Below are 18,686 nucleotides of genomic sequence, written 5' to 3' on the forward strand. Positions count from 1 at the left end.
GAAAGGGTCTTTCTAGTAGGTGCACATCAAATCTAAACTGTCTGAAGTGTTTTTCGAAAGTTATCAACACTTTTATGTTTGGCGTTCCGAAACCCACCTTATCTCAGGCTGAAAAGCGTTTTTGTGCATTGTGCCATAACTTTTCAGGGAAGCTTCAGAACATGAAATTTTAACCTCCCACTATAGCAGAAAGGGTCTTTCTAGTAGTTGCACATCAAATCTAAACTGTCTGAAGTGTTTTTCCAAAGTTATTAACACTTTTATGTTTAGCGTTCCGAAACCCACCTTATCTCAGGCTGAAAAGCGTTTTTGTGCATTGTGCCATAACTTTTCAGGGAAGCTTCAGAACATGAAATTTTAACCTCCCACTATAGCAGAAAGGGTCTTTCTAGTAGTTGCACATCAAATCTAAACTGTCTGAAGTGTTTTTCCAAAGTTATTAACACTTTTATGTTTGGCGTTCCGAAACCCACCTTATCTCAGGCTGAAAAGCGTTTTTGTGCATTGTGCCATAACTTTTCAGGGAAGCTTCAGAACATGAAATTTTAACCTCCCACTATAGCAGAAAGGGTCTTTCTAGTAGTTGCACATCAAATCTAAACTGTCTGAAGTGTTTTTCCAAAATTATCAACACTTTTATGTTTGGCGTTCCGAAACCCACCTTATCTCAGGCTGAAAAGCGTTTTTACGCATTGTGCCATAACTTTTCAGGGAAGCTTCAGAACATGAAATTTTAACCTCCCACTATAGCAGAATGCGTCTTTCTAGTAGGTGCACATCAAATCTAAGCTGTCTGAAGTGTTTTTCCAAAGTTATCAACACTTTTATGTTTGGCGTTCCGAAACCCACCTTATCTCAGGCTGAAAAGCGTTTTTGTGCATTGTGCCATAACTTTTCAGGGAAGCTTCAGAACATGAAATTTTAACCTCCCACTATAGCAGAAAGGGTCTTTCTAGTAGTTGCACATCAAATCTAAACTGTCTGAAGTGTTTTTCCAAAGTTATTAACACTTTTATGTTTGGCGTTCCGAAACCCACCTTATCTCAGGCTGAAAGGCGTTTTTGTGCATTGTGCCATAACTTTTCAGGGAAGCTTCAGAACATGAAATTTTAACCTCCCACTATAGCAGAAAGGGTCTTTCTAGTAGTTGCACATCAAATCTAAACTGTCTGAAGTGTTTTTCCAAAGTTATTAACACTTTTATGTTTGGCGTTCCGAAACCCACCTTATCTCAGGCTGAAAAGCGTTTTTGTGCATTGTGCCATAACTTTTCAGGGAAGCTTCAGAACATGAAATGTTAACCTCCTACTATAGCAGAAAGGGTCTTTCTAGTAGTTGCACATCAAATCTAAACTGTCTGAAGTGTTTTTCCAAAGTTATTAACACTTTTATGTTTGGCGTTCCGAAACCCACCTTATCTCAGGCTGAAAAGCGTTTTTGTGCATTGTGCCATAACTTTTCAGGGAAGCTTCAGAACATGAAATTTTAACCTCCCACTATAGCAGAAAGGGTCTTTCTAGTAGGTGCACATCAAATCTAAGCTGTCTGAAGTGTTTTTCGAAAGTTATCAACACTTTTATGTTTGGCGTTCCGAAACCCACCTTATCTCAGGCTGAAAAGCGTTTTTGTGCATTGTGCCAAAACTTTTCAGGGAGGCTTCAGAACATGAAATTTTAACCTCCCACTATAGCAGAAAGGGTCTTTCTAGTAGTTCCACATCAAATCTAAACTGTCTGAAGTGTTTTTCCAAAGATATTAACACTTTTATGTTTGGCGTTCCGAAACCCACCTTATCTCAGGCTGAAAAGCGTTTTTGTGCATTGTGCCATAACTTTTCAGGGAAGCTTCAGAACATGAAATTTTAACCTCCCACTATAGCAGAAAGGGTCTTTCTAGTAGTTGCACATCAAATCTAAACTGTCTGAAGTGTTTTTCCAAAGTTATTAACACTTTTATGTTTGGCATTCCGAAACCCACCTTATCTCAGGCTGAAAAGCGTTTTTGTGCATTGTGCCATAACTTTTCAGGGAAGCTTCAGAACATGAAATTTTAACCTCCCACTATAGCAGAAAGGGTCTTTCTAGTAGTTGCACATCAAATCTAAACTGTCTGAAGTGTTTTTCCAAAGTTATCAACACTTTTATGTTTGGCGTTCCGAAACCCACCTTATCTCAGGCTGAAAAGCGTTTTTACGCATTGTGCCATAACTTTTCAGGGAAGCTTCAGAACATGAAATTTTAACCTCCCACTTTTGCAGAAAGTGTCTTTCTAGTAGGTGCACATCAAATCTAAGCTGTCTGAAGTGTTTTTCCAAAGTTATCAACACTTTTATGTTTGGCGTTCCGAAACCCACCTTATCTCAGGCTGAAAAGCGTTTTTGTGCATTGTGCCATAACTTTTCAGGGAAGCTTCAGAACATGAAATTTTAACCTCCCACTATAGCAGAAAGGGTCTTTCTAGTAGGTGCACATCAAATCTAAGCTGTCTGAAGTGTTTTTCGAAAGTTATTAACACTTTTATGTTTGGCGTTCCGAAACCCACCTTATCTCAGGCTGAAAAGCGTTTTTGTGAATTGTGCCATAACTTTTCAGGGAAGCTTCAGAACATGAAATTTTAACCTCCCACTATAGCAGAAAGGGTCTTTCTAGTAGGTGCACATCAAATCTAAGCTGTCTGAAGTGTTTTTCGAAAGTTATCAACACTTTTATGTTTGGCGTTCCGAAACCCACCTTATCTCAGGCTGAAAAGCGTTTTTGTGCATTGTGCCATAACTTTTCAGGGAAGCTTCAGAACATGAAATTTTAACCTCCCACTATAGCAGAAAGGGTCTTTCTAGTAGTTCCACATCAAATCTAAACTGTCTGAAGTGTTTTTCCAAAGATATTAACACTTTTATGTTTGGCGTTCCGAAACCCACCTTATCTCAGGCTGAAAAGCGTTTTTGTGCATTGTGCCATAACTTTTCAGGGAAGCTTCAGAACATGAAATTTTAACCTCCCACTATAGCAGAAAGGGTCTTTCTAGTAGTTGCACATCAAATCTAAACTGTCTGAAGTGTTTTTCCAAAGTTATTAACACTTTTATGTTTGGCATTCCGAAACCCACCTTATCTCAGGCTGAAAAGCGTTTTTGTGCATTGTGCCATAACTTTTCAGGGTAGCTTCAGAACATGAAATTTTAACCTCCCACTATAGCAGAAAGGGTTTTTCTCGTAGTTGCACATCAAATCTAAACTGTCTGAAGTGTTTTTCCAAAGTTATCAACACTTTTATGTTTGGCGTTCCGAAACCCACCTTATCTCAGGCTGAAAAGCGTTTTTACGCATTGTGCCATAACTTTTCAGGGAAGCTTCAGAACATGAAATTTTAACCTCCCACTATAGCAGAAAGGGTCTTTCTAGTAGGTGCACATCAAATTTAAGCTGTCTGAAGTGTTTTTCGAAAGTTATCAACACTTTTATGTTTGGCGTTCCGAAACCCACCTTATCTCAGGCTGAAAAGCGTTTTTGTGCATTGTGCCATAACTTTTCAGGGAAGCTTCAGAACATGAAATTTTAACCTCCCACTATAGCAGAAAGGGTCTTTCTAGTAGTAGCACATCAAATCTAAACTGTCTGAAGTGTTTTTCCAAAGTTATTAACACTTTTATGTTTGGCGTTCCGAAACCCACCTTATCTCAGGCTGAAAAGCGTTTTTGTGCATTGTGCCATAACTTTTCAGGGAAGCTTCAGAACATGAAATTTTAACCTCCCACTATAGCAGAAAGGGTCTTTCTCGTAGTTGCACATCAAATCTAAGCTGTCTGAAGTGTTTTTCCAAAGTTATCAACACTTTTATGTTTGGCCTTCCGAAACCCACCTTATCTCAGGCTGAAAAGCGTTTTTGTGCATTGTGCCATAACTTTTCAGGGAAACTTCAGAACATGAAATTTTAACCTCCCACTATAGCAGAAAGGGTCTTTCTTGTAGTTGCACATCAAATCTAAACTGTCTGAAGTGTTTTTCCAAAGTTATTAACACTTTTATGTTTGGCGTTCCGAAACCCACCTTATCTCAGGCTGAAAAGCGTTTTTGTGCATTGTGCCATAACTTTTCAGGGAAGCTTCAGAACATGAAATTTTAACCTCCCACTATAGCAGAAAGGGTCTTTCTTGTAGTTGCACATCAAATCTAAACTGTCTGAAGTGTTTTTCCAAAGTTATTAACACTTTTATGTTTGGCGTTCCGAAACCCACCTTATCTCAGGCTGAAAAGCGTTTTTGTGCATTGTGCCATAACTTTTCAGGGAAGCTTCAGAACATGAAATTTTAACCTCCTACTATAGCAGAAAGGGTCTTTCTAGTAGTTGCACATCAAATCTAAACTGTCTGAAGTGTTTTTCCAAAGTTATTAACACTTTTATGTTTGGCGTTCCGAAACCCACCTTATCTCAGGCTGAAAAGCGTTTTTGTGCATTGTGCCATAACTTTTCAGGGAAGCTTCAGAACATGAAATTTTAACCTCCCACTATAGCAGAAAGGGTCTTTCTAGTAGGTGCACATCAAATCTAAACTGTCTGAAGTGTTTTTCGAAAGTTATCAACACTTTTATGTTTGGCGTTCCGAAACCCACCTTATCTCAGGCTGAAAAGCGTTTTTGTGCATTGTGCCATAACTTTTCAGGGAAGCTTCAGAACATAAAATTTTAACCTCCCACTATAGCAGAAAGGGTCTTTCTAGTAGTTGCACATCAAATTTAAACTGTCTGAAGTGTTTTTCCAAAGATATTAACACTTTTATGTTTGGCGTTCCGAAACCCACCTTATCTCAGGCTGAAAAGCGTTTTTGTGCATTGTGCCATAACTTTTCAGGGAAGCTTCAGAACATGAAATTTTAACCTCCCACTATAGCAGAAAGGGTCTTTCTAGTAGTTGCACATCAAATCTAAACTGTCTGAAGTGTTTTTCCAAAGTTATTAACACTTTTATGTTTGGCGTTCCGAAACCCACCTTATCTCAGGCTGAAAAGCGTTTTTGTGCATTGTGCCATAACTTTTCAGGGAAGCTTCAGAACATGAAATTTTAACCTCCCAATATAGCAGAAAGGGTCTTTCTAGTAGTTGCACATCAAATCTAAACTGTCTGAAGTGTTTTTCCAAAGTTATCAACACTTTTATGTTTGGCGTTCCGAAACCCACCTTATCTCAGGCTGAAAAGCGTTTTTACGCATTGTGCCATAACTTTTCAGGGAAGCTTCAGAACATGAAATTTTAACCTCCCACTATAGCAGAAAGGGTCTTTCTAGTAGTTCCACATCAAATCTAAACTGTCTGAAGTGTTTTTCCAAAGATATTAACACTTTTATGTTTGGCGTTCCGAAACCCACCTTATCTCAGGCTGAAAAGCGTTTTTGTGCATTGTGCCATAACTTTTCAGGGAAGCTTCAGAACATGAAATTTTAACCTCCCACTATAGCAGAAAGGGTCTTTCTAGTAGTTGCACATCAAATCTAAACTGTCTGAAGTGTTTTTCCAAAGTTATTAACACTTTTATGTTTGGCATTCCGAAACCCACCTTATCTCAGGCTGAAAAGCGTTTTTGTGCATTGTGCCATAACTTTTCAGGGTAGCTTCAGAACATGAAATTTTAACCTCCCACTATAGCAGAAAGGGTTTTTCTCGTAGTTGCACATCAAATCTAAACTGTCTGAAGTGTTTTTCCAAAGTTATCAACACTTTTATGTTTGGCGTTCCGAAACCCACCTTATCTCAGGCTGAAAAGCGTTTTTACGCATTGTGCCATAACTTTTCAGGGAAGCTTCAGAACATGAAATTTTAACCTCCCACTATAGCAGAAAGGGTCTTTCTAGTAGTTGCACATCAAATCTAAACTGTCTGAAGTGTTTTTCCAAAGTTATTAACACTTTTATGTTTGGCGTTCCGAAACCCACCTTATCTCAGGCTGAAAAGCGTTTTTACGCATTGTGCCATAACTTTTCAGGGAAGCTTCAGAACATGAAATTTTAACCTCCCACTATAGCAGAAAGGGTCTTTCTACTAGTAGCACATCAAATCTAAACTGTCTGAAGTGTTTTTCCAAAGTTATTAACACTTTTATGTTTGGCGTTCCGAAACCCACCTTATCTCAGGCTGAAAAGCGTTTTTGTGCATTGTGCCATAACTTTTCAGGGAAGCTTCAGAACATGAAATTTTAACCTCCCAATATAGCAGAAAGGGTCTTTCTAGTAGTTGCACATCAAATCTAAACTGTCTGAAGTGTTTTTCCAAAGTTATCAACACTTTTATGTTTGGCGTTCCGAAACCCACCTTATCTCAGGCTGAAAAGCGTTTTTACGCATTGTGCCATAACTTTTCAGGGAAGCTTCAGAACATGAAATTTTAACCTCCCACTAAAGCAGAAAGGGTCTTTCTAGTAGTTCCACATCAAATCTAAACTGTCTGAAGTGTTTTTCCAAAGATATTAACACTTTTATGTTTGGCGTTCCGAAACCCACCTTATCTCAGGCTGAAAAGCGTTTTTGTGAATTGTGCCATAACTTTTCAGGGAAGCTTCAGAACATGAAATTTTAACCTCCCACTATAGCAGAAAGGGTCTTTCTAGTAGTTGCACATCAAATCTAAACTGTCTGAAGTGTTTTTCCAAAGTTATTAACACTTTTATGTTTGGCATTCCGAAACCCACCTTATCTCAGGCTGAAAAGCGTTTTTGTGCATTGTGCCATAACTTTTCAGGGTAGCTTCAGAACATGAAATTTTAACCTCCCACTATAGCAGAAAGGGTTTTTCTCGTAGTTGCACATCAAATCTAAACTGTCTGAAGTGTTTTTCCAAAGTTATCAACACTTTTATGTTTGGCGTTCCGAAACCCACCTTATCTCAGGCTGAAAAGCGTTTTTACGCATTGTGCCATAACTTTTCAGGGAAGCTTCAGAACATGAAATTTTAACCTCCCACTATAGCAGAAAGGGTCTTTCTAGTAGTTGCACATCAAATCTAAACTGTCTGAAGTGTTTTTCCAAAGTTATTAACACTTTTATGTTTGGCGTTCCGAAACCCACCTTATCTCAGGCTGAAAAGCGTTTTTGTGCATTGTGCCATAACTTTTCAGGGAAGCTTCAGAACATGAAATTTTAACCTCCTACTATAGCAGAAAGGGTCTTTCTAGTAGTTGCACATCAAATCTAAACTGTCTGAAGTGTTTTTCCAAAGTTATTAACACTTTCATGTTTGGCGTTCCGAAACCCACCTTATCTCAGGCTGAAAAGCGTTTTTGTGCATTGTGCCATAACTTTTCAGGGAAGCTTCAGAACATGAAATTTTAACCTCCCACTATAGCAGAAAGGGTCTTTCTAGTAGGTGCACATCAAATTTAAGCTGTCTGAAGTGTTTTTCGAAAGTTATCAACACTTTTATGTTTGGCGTTCCGAAACCCACCTTATCTCAGGCTGAAAAGCGTTTTTGTGCATTGTGCCATAACTTTTCAGGGAAGCTTCAGAACATGAAATTTTAACCTCCCACTATAGCAGAAAGGGTCTTTCTACTAGTAGCACATCAAATCTAAACTGTCTGAAGTGTTTTTCCAAAGTTATTAACACTTTTATGTTTGGCGTTCCGAAACCCACCTTATCTCAGGCTGAAAAGCGTTTTTACGCATTGTGCCATAACTTTTCAGGGAAGCTTCAGAACATGAAATTTTAACCTCCCACTATAGCAGAAAGGGTCTTTCTAGTATGTGCACATCAAATCTAAGCTGTCTGAAGTGTTTTTCGAAAGTTATCAACACTTTTATGTTTGGCGTTCCGAAACCCACCTTATCTCAGGCTGAAAAGCGTTTTTGTGCATTGTGCCATAACTTTTCAGGGAAGCTTCAGAACATGAAATTTTAACCTCCCACTATAGCAGAAAGGGTCTTTCTCGTAGTTGCACATCAAATCTAAGCTGTCTGAAGTGTTTTTCCAAAGTTATCAACACTTTTATGTTTGGCGTTCCGAAACCCACCTTATCTCAGGCTGAAAAGCGTTTTTGTGCATTGTGCCATAACTTTTCAGGGAAGCTTCAGAACATGAAATTTTAACCTCCCACTATAGCAGAAAGGGTCTTTCTTGTAGTTGCACATCAAATCTAAACTGTCTGAAGTGTTTTTCCAAAGTTATTAACACTTTTATGTTTGGCGTTCCGAAACCCACCTTATCTCAGGCTGAAAAGCGTTTTTGTGCATTGTGCCATAACTTTTCAGGGAAGCTTCAGAACATGAAATTTTAACCTCCCACTATAGCAGAAAGGGTCTTTCTTGTAGTTGCACATCAAATCTAAACTGTCTGAAGTGTTTTTCCAAAGTTATTAACACTTTTATGTTTGGCGTTCCGAAACCCACCTTATCTCAGGCTGAAAAGCGTTTTTGTGCATTGTGCCATAACTTTTCAGGGAAGCTTCAGAACATGAAATTTTAACCTCCTACTATAGCAGAAAGGGTCTTTCTAGTAGTTGCACATCAAATCTAAACTGTCTGAAGTGTTTTTCCAAAGTTATTAACACTTTTATGTTTGGCGTTCCGAAACCCACCTTATCTCAGGCTGAAAAGCGTTTTTGTGCATTGTGCCATAACTTTTCAGGGAAGCTTCAGAACATGAAATTTTAACCTCCCACTATAGCAGAAAGGGTCTTTCTAGTAGGTGCACATCAAATCTAAACTGTCTGAAGTGTTTTTCGAAAGTTATCAACACTTTTATGTTTGGCGTTCCGAAACCCACCTTATCTCAGGCTGAAAAGCGTTTTTGTGCATTGTGCCATAACTTTTCAGGGAAGCTTCAGAACATGAAATTTTAACCTCCCACTATAGCAGAAATGGTCTTTCTAGTAGTTGCACATCAAATCTAAACTGTCTGAAGTGTTTTTCCAAAGATATTAACACTTTTATGTTTGGCGTTCCGAAACCCACCTTATCTCAGGCTGAAAAGCGTTTTTGTGCATTGTGCCATAACTTTTCAGGGAAGCTTCAGAACATGAAATTTTAACCTCCCACTATAGCAGAAAGGGTCTTTCTAGTAGTTGCACATCAAATCTAAACTGTCTGAAGTGTTTTTCCAAAGTTATTAACACTTTTATGTTTGGCGTTCCGAAACCCACCTTATCTCAGGCTGAAAAGCGTTTTTGTGCATTGTGCCATAACTTTTCAGGGAAGCTTCAGAACATGAAATTTTAACCTCCCAATATAGCAGAAAGGGTCTTTCTAGTAGTTGCACATCAAATCTAAACTGTCTGAAGTGTTTTTCCAAAGTTATCAACACTTTTATGTTTGGCGTTCCGAAACCCACCTTATCACAGGCTGAAAAGCGTTTTTACGCATTGTGCCATAACTTTTCAGGGAAGCTTCAGAACATGAAATTTTAACCTCCCACTATAGCAGAAAGGGTCTTTCTAGTAGGTGCACATCAAATCTAAGCTGTCTGAAGTGTTTTTCCAAAGTTATCAACACTTTTATGTTTGGCGTTCCGAAACCCACCTTATCTCAGGCTGAAAAGCGTTTTTGTGCATTGTGCCATAACTTTTCAGGGAAGCTTCAGAACATGAAATTTTAACCTCCCACTATAGCAGAAAGGGTCTTTCTAGTAGTTGCACATCAAATCTAAACTGTCTGAAGTGTTTTTCCAAAGTTATTAACACTTTTATGTTTGGCGTTCAGAAACCCACCTTATCTCAGGCTGAAAGGCGTTTTTGTGCATTGTGCCATAACTTTTCAGGGAAGCTTCAGAACATGAAATTTTAACCTCCCACTATAGCAGAAAGGGTCTTTCTAGTAGGTGCACATCAAATCTAAGCTGTCTGAAGTGTTTTTCCAAAGTTATCAACACTTTTATGTTTGGCGTTCCGAAACCCACCTTATCTCAGGCTGAAAAGCGTTTTTGTGCATTGTGCCATAACTTTTCAGGGAAGCTTCAGAACATGAAATTTTAACCTCCCACTATAGCAGAAAGGGTCTTTCTAGTAGTTGCACATCAAATCTAAGCTGTCTGAAGTGTTTTTCCAAAGTTATCAACACTTTTATGTTTGGCGTTCCGAAACCCACCTTATCTCAGGCTGAAAAGCGTTTTTGTGCATTGTGCCATAACTTTTCAGGGAAGCTTCAGAACATGAAATTTTAACCTCCCACTATAGCAGAAAGGGTCTTTCTAGTAGTTGCACATCAAATCTAAACTGTCTGAAGTGTTTTTCCAAAGTTATCAACACTTTTATGTTTGGCGTTCCGAAACCCACCTTATCTCAGGCTGAAAAGCCTTTTTACGCATTGTGCCATAACTTTTCAGGGAAGCTTCAGAACATGAAATTTTAACCTCCCACTATAGCAGAAAGGGTCTTTCTAGTAGGTGCACATCAAATCTAAGCTGTCTGAAGTGTTTTTCCAAAGTTATCAACACTTTTATGTTTGGCGTTCCGAAACCCACCTTATCTCAGGCTGAAAAGCGTTTTTGTGCATTGTGCCATAACTTTTCAGGGAAGCTTCAGAACATGAAATTTTATCCTCCCACTATAGCAGAAATGGTCTTTCTAGTAGTTGCACATCAAATCTAAACTGTCTGAAGTGTTTTTCCAAAGTTATTAACACTTTTATGCTTGGCGTTCCGAAACCCACCTTATCTCAGGCTGAAAGGCGTTTTTGTGCATTGTGCCATAACTTTTCAGGGAAGCTTCAGAACATGATATTTTAACCTCCCACTATAGCAGAAAGGGTCTTTCTAGTAGTTGCACATCAAATCTAAACTGTCTGAAGTGTTTTTCCAAAGTTATTAACACTTTTATGTTTGGCGTTCCGAAACCCACCTTATCTCAGGCTGAAAAGCGTTTTTGTGCATTGTGCCATAACTTTTCAGGGAAGCTTCAGAACATGAAATTTTAACATCCTACTATAGCAGAAAGGGTCTTTCTAGTAGTTGCACATCAAATCTAAACTGTCTGAAGTGTTTTTCCAAAGTTATTAACACTTTTATGTTTGGCGTTCCGAAACCCACCTTATCTCAGGCTGAAAAGCGTTTTTGTGCATTGTGCCATAACTTTTCAGGGAAGCTTCAGAACATGAAATTTTCACCTCCCACTATAGCAGAAAGGGTCTTTCTAGTAGGTGCACATCAAATCTAAGCTGTCTGAAGTGTTTTTCGAAAGTTATCAACACTTTTATGTTTGGCGTTCCGAAACCCACCTTATCTCAGGCTGAAAAGCGTTTTTGTGCATTGTGCCATAACTTTTCAGGGAAGCTTCAGAACATGAAATTTTAACCTCCCACTATAGCAGAAAGGGTCTTTCTAGTAGTTCCACATCAAATCTAAACTGTCTGAAGTGTTTTTCCAAAGATATTAACACTTTTATGTTTGGCGTTCCGAAACCCACCTTATCTCAGGCTGAAAAGCGTTTTTGTGCATTGTGCCATAACTTTTCAGGGAAGCTTCAGAACATGAAATTTTAACCTCCCACTATAGCAGAAAGGGTCTTTCTAGTAGTTCCACATCAAATCTAAACTGTCTGAAGTGTTTTTCCAAAGTTATTAACACTTTTATGTTTGGCATTCCGAAACCCACCTTATCTCAGGCTGAAAAGCGTTTTTGTGCATTGTGCCATAACTTTTCAGGGAAGCTTCAGAACATGAAATTTTAACCTCCCACTATAGCAGAAAGGGTCTTTCTAGTAGGTGCACATCAAATCTAAACTGTCTGAAGTGTTTTTCGAAAGTTATCAACACTTTTATGTTTGGCGTTCCGAAACCCACCTTATCTCAGGCTGAAAAGCGTTTTTGTGCATTGTGCCATAACTTTTCAGGGAGGCTTCAGAACATGAAATTTTAACCTCCCACTATAGCAGGAAGGGTCTTTCTAGTAGTTGCACATCAAATCTAAACTGTCTGAAGTGTTTTTCCATAGATATTAACACTTTTATGTTTGGCGTTCCGAAACCCACCTTATCTCAGGCTGAAAAGCGTTTTTGTGCATTGTGCCATAACTTTTCAGGGAAGCTTCAGAACATGAAATTTTAACCTCCCACTATAGCAGAAAGGGTCTTTCTAGTAGTTGCACATCAAATCTAAACTGTCTGAAGTGTTTTTCCAAAGTTATCAACACTTTTATGTTTGGCGTTCCGAAACCCACCTTATCTCAGGCTGAAAAGCGTTTTTACGCATTGTGCCATAACTTTTCAGGGAAGCTTCAGAACATGAAATTTTAACCTCCCACTATAGCAGAAAGGGTCTTTCTAGTAGGTGCACATCAAATCTAAGCTGTCTGAAGTGTTTTTCCAAAGTTATCAACACTTTTATGTTTGGCTTTCCGAAACCCACCTTATCTCAGGCTGAAAAGCGTTTTTGTGCATTGTGCCATAACTTTTCAGGGAAGCTTCAGAATATGAAATTTTAACCTCCCACTATAGCAGAAAGGGTCTTTCTAGTAGTTGCACATCAAATCTAAACTGTCTGAAGTGTTTTTCCAAAGTTATTAACACTTTTATGTTTGGCGTTCAGAAACCCACCTTATCTCAGGCTGAAAGGCGTTTTTGTGCATTGTGCCATAACTTTTCAGGGAAGCTTCAGAACATGAAATTTTAACCTCCCACTATAGCAGAAAGGGTCTTTCTAGTAGTTGCACATCAAATCTAAACTGTCTGAAGTGTTTTTCCAAAGTTATTAACACTTTTATGTTTGGCGTTCCGAAACCCACCTTATCTCAGGCTGAAAAGCGTTTTTGTGCATTGTGCCATAACTTTTCAGGGAAGCTTCAGAACATGAAATTTTAACCTCCCACTATAGCAGAAAGGGTCTTTCTAGTAGTTGCACATCAAATCTAAACTGTCTGAAGTGTTTTTCCAAAGTTATTAACACTTTTATGTTTGGCGTTCCGAAACCCACCTTATCTCAGGCTGAAAAGCGTTTTTGTGCATTGTGCCATAACTTTTCAGGGAAGCTTCAGAACATGAAATTTTAACCTCCCACTATAGCAGAAAGGGTCTTTCTAGCAGGTGCACATCAAATCTAAGCTGTATGAAGTGTTTTTCGAAAGTTATCAACACTTTTATGTTTGGCGTTCCGAAACCCACCGTATCTCAGGCTGAAAAGCGTTTTTGTGCATTGTGCCATAACTTTTCAGGGAAGCTTTAGAACATGAAATTTTAACCTCCCACTATAGCAGAAAGGGTCTTTCTAGTAGTTGCACATCAAATCTAAGCTGTCTGAAGTGTTTTTCCAAAGTTATCAACACTTTTATGTTTGGCGTTCCGAAACCCACCTTATCTCAGGCTGAAAAGCGTTTTTGTGCATTGTGCCATAACTTTTCAGGGAAGCTTCAGAACATGAAATTTTAACCTCCCACTATAGCAGAAAGGGTCTTTCTAGTAGTTGCACATCAAATCTAAACTGTCTGAAGTGTTTTTCCAAAGTTATCAACACTTTTATGTTTGGCGTTCCGAAACCCACCTTATCTCAGGCTGAAAAGCGTTTTTACGCATTGTGCCAAAACTTTTCAGGGAAGCTTCAGAACATGAAATTTTAACCTCCCACTATAGCAGAAAGGGTCTTTCTAGTAGGTGCACATCAAATCTAAGCTGTCTGAAGTGTTTTTCCAAAGTTATCAACACTTTTATGTTTGGCGTTCCGAAACCCACCTTATCTCAGGCTGAAAAGCGTTTTTGTGCATTGTGCCATAACTTTTCAGGGAAGCTTCAGAACATGAAATTTTATCCTCCCACTATAGCAGAAAGGGTCTTTCTAGTAGTTGCACATCAAATCTAAACTGTCTGAAGTGTTTTTCCAAAGTTATTAACACTTTTATGTTTGGCGTTCCGAAACCCACCTTATCTCAGGCTGAAAGGCGTTTTTGTGCATTGTGCCATAACTTTTCAGGGAAGCTTCAGAACATGAAATTTTAACCTCCCACTATAGCAGAAAGGGTCTTTCTAGTAGTTGCACATCAAATCTAAACTGTCTGAAGTGTTTTTCCAAAGTTATTAACACTTTTATGTTTGGCGTTCCGAAACCCACCTTATCTCAGGCTGAAAAGCGTTTTTGTGCATTGTGCCATAACTTTTCAGGGAAGCTTCAGAACATGAAATTTTAACATCCTACTATAGCAGAAAGGGTCTTTCTAGTAGTTGCACATCAAATCTAAACTGTCTGAAGTGTTTTTCCAAAGTTATTAACACTTTTATGTTTGGCGTTCCGAAACCCACCTTATCTCAGGCTGAAAAGCGTTTTTGTGCATTGTGCCATAACTTTTCAGGGAAGCTTCAGAACATGAAATTTTCACCTCCCACTATAGCAGAAAGGGTCTTTCTAGTAGGTGCACATCAAATCTAAGCTGTCTGAAGTGTTTTTCGAAAGTTATCAACACTTTTATGTTTGGCGTTCCGAAACCCACCTTATCTCAGGCTGAAAAGCGTTTTTGTGCATTGTGCCATAACTTTTCAGGGAAGCTTCAGAACATGAAATTTTCACCTCCCACTATAGCAGAAAGGGTCTTTCTAGTAGTTCCACATCAAATCTAAACTGTCTGAAGTGTTTTTCCAAAGATATTAACACTTTTATGTTTGGCGTTCCGAAACCCACCTTATCTCAGGCTGAAAAGCGTTTTTGTGCATTGTGCCATAACTTTTCAGGGAAGCTTCAGAACATGAAATTTTAACCTCCCACTATAGCAGAAAGGGTCTTTCTAGTAGTTGCACATCAAATCTAAACTGTCTGAAGTGTTTTTCCAAAGTTATCAACACTTTTATGTTTGGCGTTCCGAAACCCACCTTATCTCAGGCTGAAAAGCGTTTTTACGCATTGTGCCATAACTTTTCAGGGAAGCTTCAGAACATGAAATTTTAACCTCCCACTCTAGCAGAAAGGGTCTTTCTAGTAGGTGCACATCAAATCTAAGCTGTCTGAAGTGTTTTTCAAAGTTATCAACACTTTTATGTTTGGCGTTCCGAAACCCACCTTATCTCAGGCTGAAAAGCGTTTTTGTGCATTTTGCCATAACTTTTCAGGGAATCTTCAGAACATGAAATTTTAACCTCCCACTATAGCAGAAAGGGTCTTTCTAGTAGTTGCATATCAAATCTAAACTGTCTGAAGTGTTTTTCCAAAGTTATTAACACTTTTATGTTTGGCGTTCCGAAACCCACCTTATCTCAGGCTGAAAGGCGTTTTTGTGCATTGTGCCATAACTTTTCAGGGAAGCTTCAGAACATGAAATTTTAACCTCCCACTATAGCAGAAAGGGTCTTTCTAGTAGTTCCACATCAAATCTAAACTGTCTGAAGTGTTTTTCCAAAGATATTAACACTTTTATGTTTGGCGTTCCGAAACCCACCTTATCTCAGGCTGAAAAGCGTTTTTGTGCATTGTGCCATAACTTTTCAGGGAAGCTTCAGAACATGAAATTTTAACCTCCCACTATAGCAGAAAGGGTCTTTCTAGTAGTTGCACATCAAATCTAAACTGTCTGAAGTGTTTTTCCAAAGTTATCAACACTTTTATGTTTGGCGTTCCGAAACCCACCTTATCTCAGGCTGAAAAGCGTTTTTACGCATTGTGCCATAACTTTTCAGGGAAGCTTCAGAACATGAAATTTTAACCTCCCACTCTAGCAGAAAGGGTCTTTCTAGTAGGTGCACATCAAATCTAAGCTGTCTGAAGTGTTTTTCCAAAGTTATCAACACTTTTATGTTTGGCGTTCCGAAACCCACCTTATCTCAGGCTGAAAAGCGTTTTTGTGCATTTTGCCATAACTTTTCAGGGAATCTTCAGAACATGAAATTTTAACCTCCCACTATAGCAGAAAGGGTCTTTCTAGTAGTTGCATATCAAATCTAAACTGTCTGAAGTGTTTTTCCAAAGTTATTAACACTTTTATGTTTGGCGTTCCGAAACCCACCTTATCTCAGGCTGAAAGGCGTTTTTGTGCATTGTGCCATAACTTTTCAGGGAAGCTTCAGAACATGAAATTTTAACCTCCCACTATAGCAGAAAGGGTCTTTCTAGTAGTTGCACATCAAATCTAAACTGTCTGAAGTGTTTTTCCAAAGTTATTAACACTTTTATGTTTGGCGTTCCGAAACCCACCTTATCTCAGGCTGAAAAGCGTTTTTGTGCATTGTGCCATAACTTTTCAGGGAAGCTTCAGAACATGAAATTTTAACCTCCTACTACAGCAGAAAGGGTCTTTCTAGTAGTTGCACATCAAATCTAAACTGTCTGAAGTGTTTTTCCAAAGTTATTAACACTTTTATGTTTGGCGTTCCGAAACCCACCTTATCTCAGGCTGAAAAGCGTTTTTGTGCATTGTGCCATAACTTTTCAGGGAAGCTTCAGAACATGAAATTTTAACCTCCCACTATAGCAGAAAGGGTCTTTCTAGTAGGTGCACATCAAATCTAAGCTGTCTGAAGTGTTTTTCGAAAGTTATCAACACTTTTATGTTTGGCGTTCTGAAACCCACCTTATCTCAGGCTGAAAAGCGTTTTTGTGCATTGTGCCATAACTTTTCAGGGAAGCTTCAGAACATGAAATTTTAACCTCCCACTATAGCAGAAAGGGTCTTTCTAGTAGGTGCACATCAAATCTAAGCTGTCTGAAGTGTTTTTCGAAAGTTATCAACACTTTTATGTTTGGCGTTCCGAAACCCACCTTATCTCAGGCTGAAAAGCGTTTTTGTGCATTGTGCCATAACTTTTCAGGGAAGCTTCAGAACATGAAATTTTAACCTCCCACTATAGCAGAAAGGGTCTTTCTAGTAGTTGCACATCAAATCTAAACTGTCTGAAGTGTTTTTCCAAAGTTATTAACACTTTTATGTTTGGCATTCCGAAACCCACCTTATCTCAGGCTGAAAAGCGTTTTTGTGCATTGTGCCATAACTTTTCAGGGTAGCTTCAGAACATGAAATTTTAACCTCCCACTATAGCAGAAAGGGTCTTTCTAGTAGTTGCAGATCAAATCTAAACTGTCTGAAGTGTTTTTCCAAAGTTATCAACACTTTTATGTTTGGCGTTCCGAAACCCACCTTATCTCAGGCTGAAAAGCGTTTTTACGCATTGTGCCATAACTTTTCAGGGAAGCTTCAGAACATGAAATTTTAACCTCCCACTATAGCAGAAAGGGTCTTTCTAGTAGTTGCACATCAAATCTAAACTGTCTGAAGTGTTTTTCCAAAGTTATTAACACTTTTATGTTTGGCGTTCCGAAACCCACCTTATCTCAGGCTGAAAAGCGTTTTTGTGCATTGTGCCATAACTTTTCAGGGAAGCTTCAGAACATGAAATTTTAACCTCCTACTATAGCAGAAAGGGTCTTTCTAGTAGTTGCACATCAAATCTAAACTGTCTGAAGTGTTTTTCCAAAGTTATTAACACTTTTATGTTTGGCGTTCCGAAACCCACCTTATCTCAGGCTGAAAAGCGTTTTTGTGCATTGTGCCATAACTTTTCAGGGAAGCTTCAGAACATGAAATTTTAACCTCCCACTATAGCAGAAAGGGTCTTTCTAGTAGGTGCACATCAAATCTAAGCTGTCTGAAGTGTTTTTCGAAAGTTATCAACACTTTTATGTTTGGCGTTCCGAAACCCACCTTATCTCAGGCTGAAAAGCGTTTTTGTGCATTGTGCCATAACTTTTCAGGGAAGCTTCAGAACATGAAATTTTAACCTCCCACTATAGCAGAAAGGGTCTTTCTAGTAGTTGCACATCAAATCTAAACTGTCTGAAGTGTTTTTCCAAAGTTATTAACACTTTTATGTTTGGCGTTCCGAAACCCACCTTATCTCAGGCTGAAAAGCGTTTTTACGCATTGTGCCATAACTTTTCAGGGAAGCTTCAGAACATGAAATTTTAACCTCCCACTATAGCAGAAAGGGTCTTTCTAGTAGGTGCACATCAAATCTAAGCTGTCTGAAGTGTTTTTCCAAAGTTATCAACACTTTTATGTTTGGCGTTCCGAAACCCACCTTATCTCAGGCTGAAAAGCGTTTTTGTGCATTGTGCCATAACTTTTCAGGAAAGCTTCAGAACATGAAATTTTAACCTCCCACTATAGCAGAAAGGGTCTTTCTAGTAGTTGCACATCAAATCTAAACTGTCTGAAGTGTTTTTCCAAAGTTATTAACACTTTTATGTTTGGCGTTCCGAAACCCACCTTATCTCAGGCTGAAAGGCGTTTTTGTGCATTGTGCCATAACTTTTCAGGGAAGCTTCAGAACATGAAATTTTAACCTCCCACTATAGCAGAAAGGGTCTTTCTAGTAGTTGCACATCAAGTCTAAACTGTCTGAAGTGTTTTTCCAAAGTTATTAACACTTTTATGTTTGGCGTTCCGAAACCCACCTTATCTCAGGCTGAAAAGCGTTTTTGTGCATTGTGCCATAACTTTTCAGGGAAGCTTCAGAACATGAAATTTTAACCTCCTACTATAGCAGAAAGGGTCTTTATAGTAGGTGCACATCAAATCTAAGCTGTCTGAAGTGTTTTTCGAAAGTGATCAACACTTTTATGTTTGGCGTTCCGAAACCCACCTTATCTCAGGCTGAAAAGCGTTTTTGTGCTTTGTGCCATAACTTTTCAGGGAAGCTTCAGAACATGAAATTTTAACCTCCCACTATAGCAGAAAGGGTCTTTCTAGTAGGTGCACATCAAATCTAAGCTGTCTGAAGTGATTTTCGAAAGTTATCAACACTTTTA

Source organism: Synchiropus splendidus, chromosome 5 (assembly GCF_027744825.2).
Source record: "Synchiropus splendidus isolate RoL2022-P1 chromosome 5, RoL_Sspl_1.0, whole genome shotgun sequence".
NCBI classification, from domain to species: domain Eukaryota; kingdom Metazoa; phylum Chordata; class Actinopteri; order Syngnathiformes; family Callionymidae; genus Synchiropus; species Synchiropus splendidus.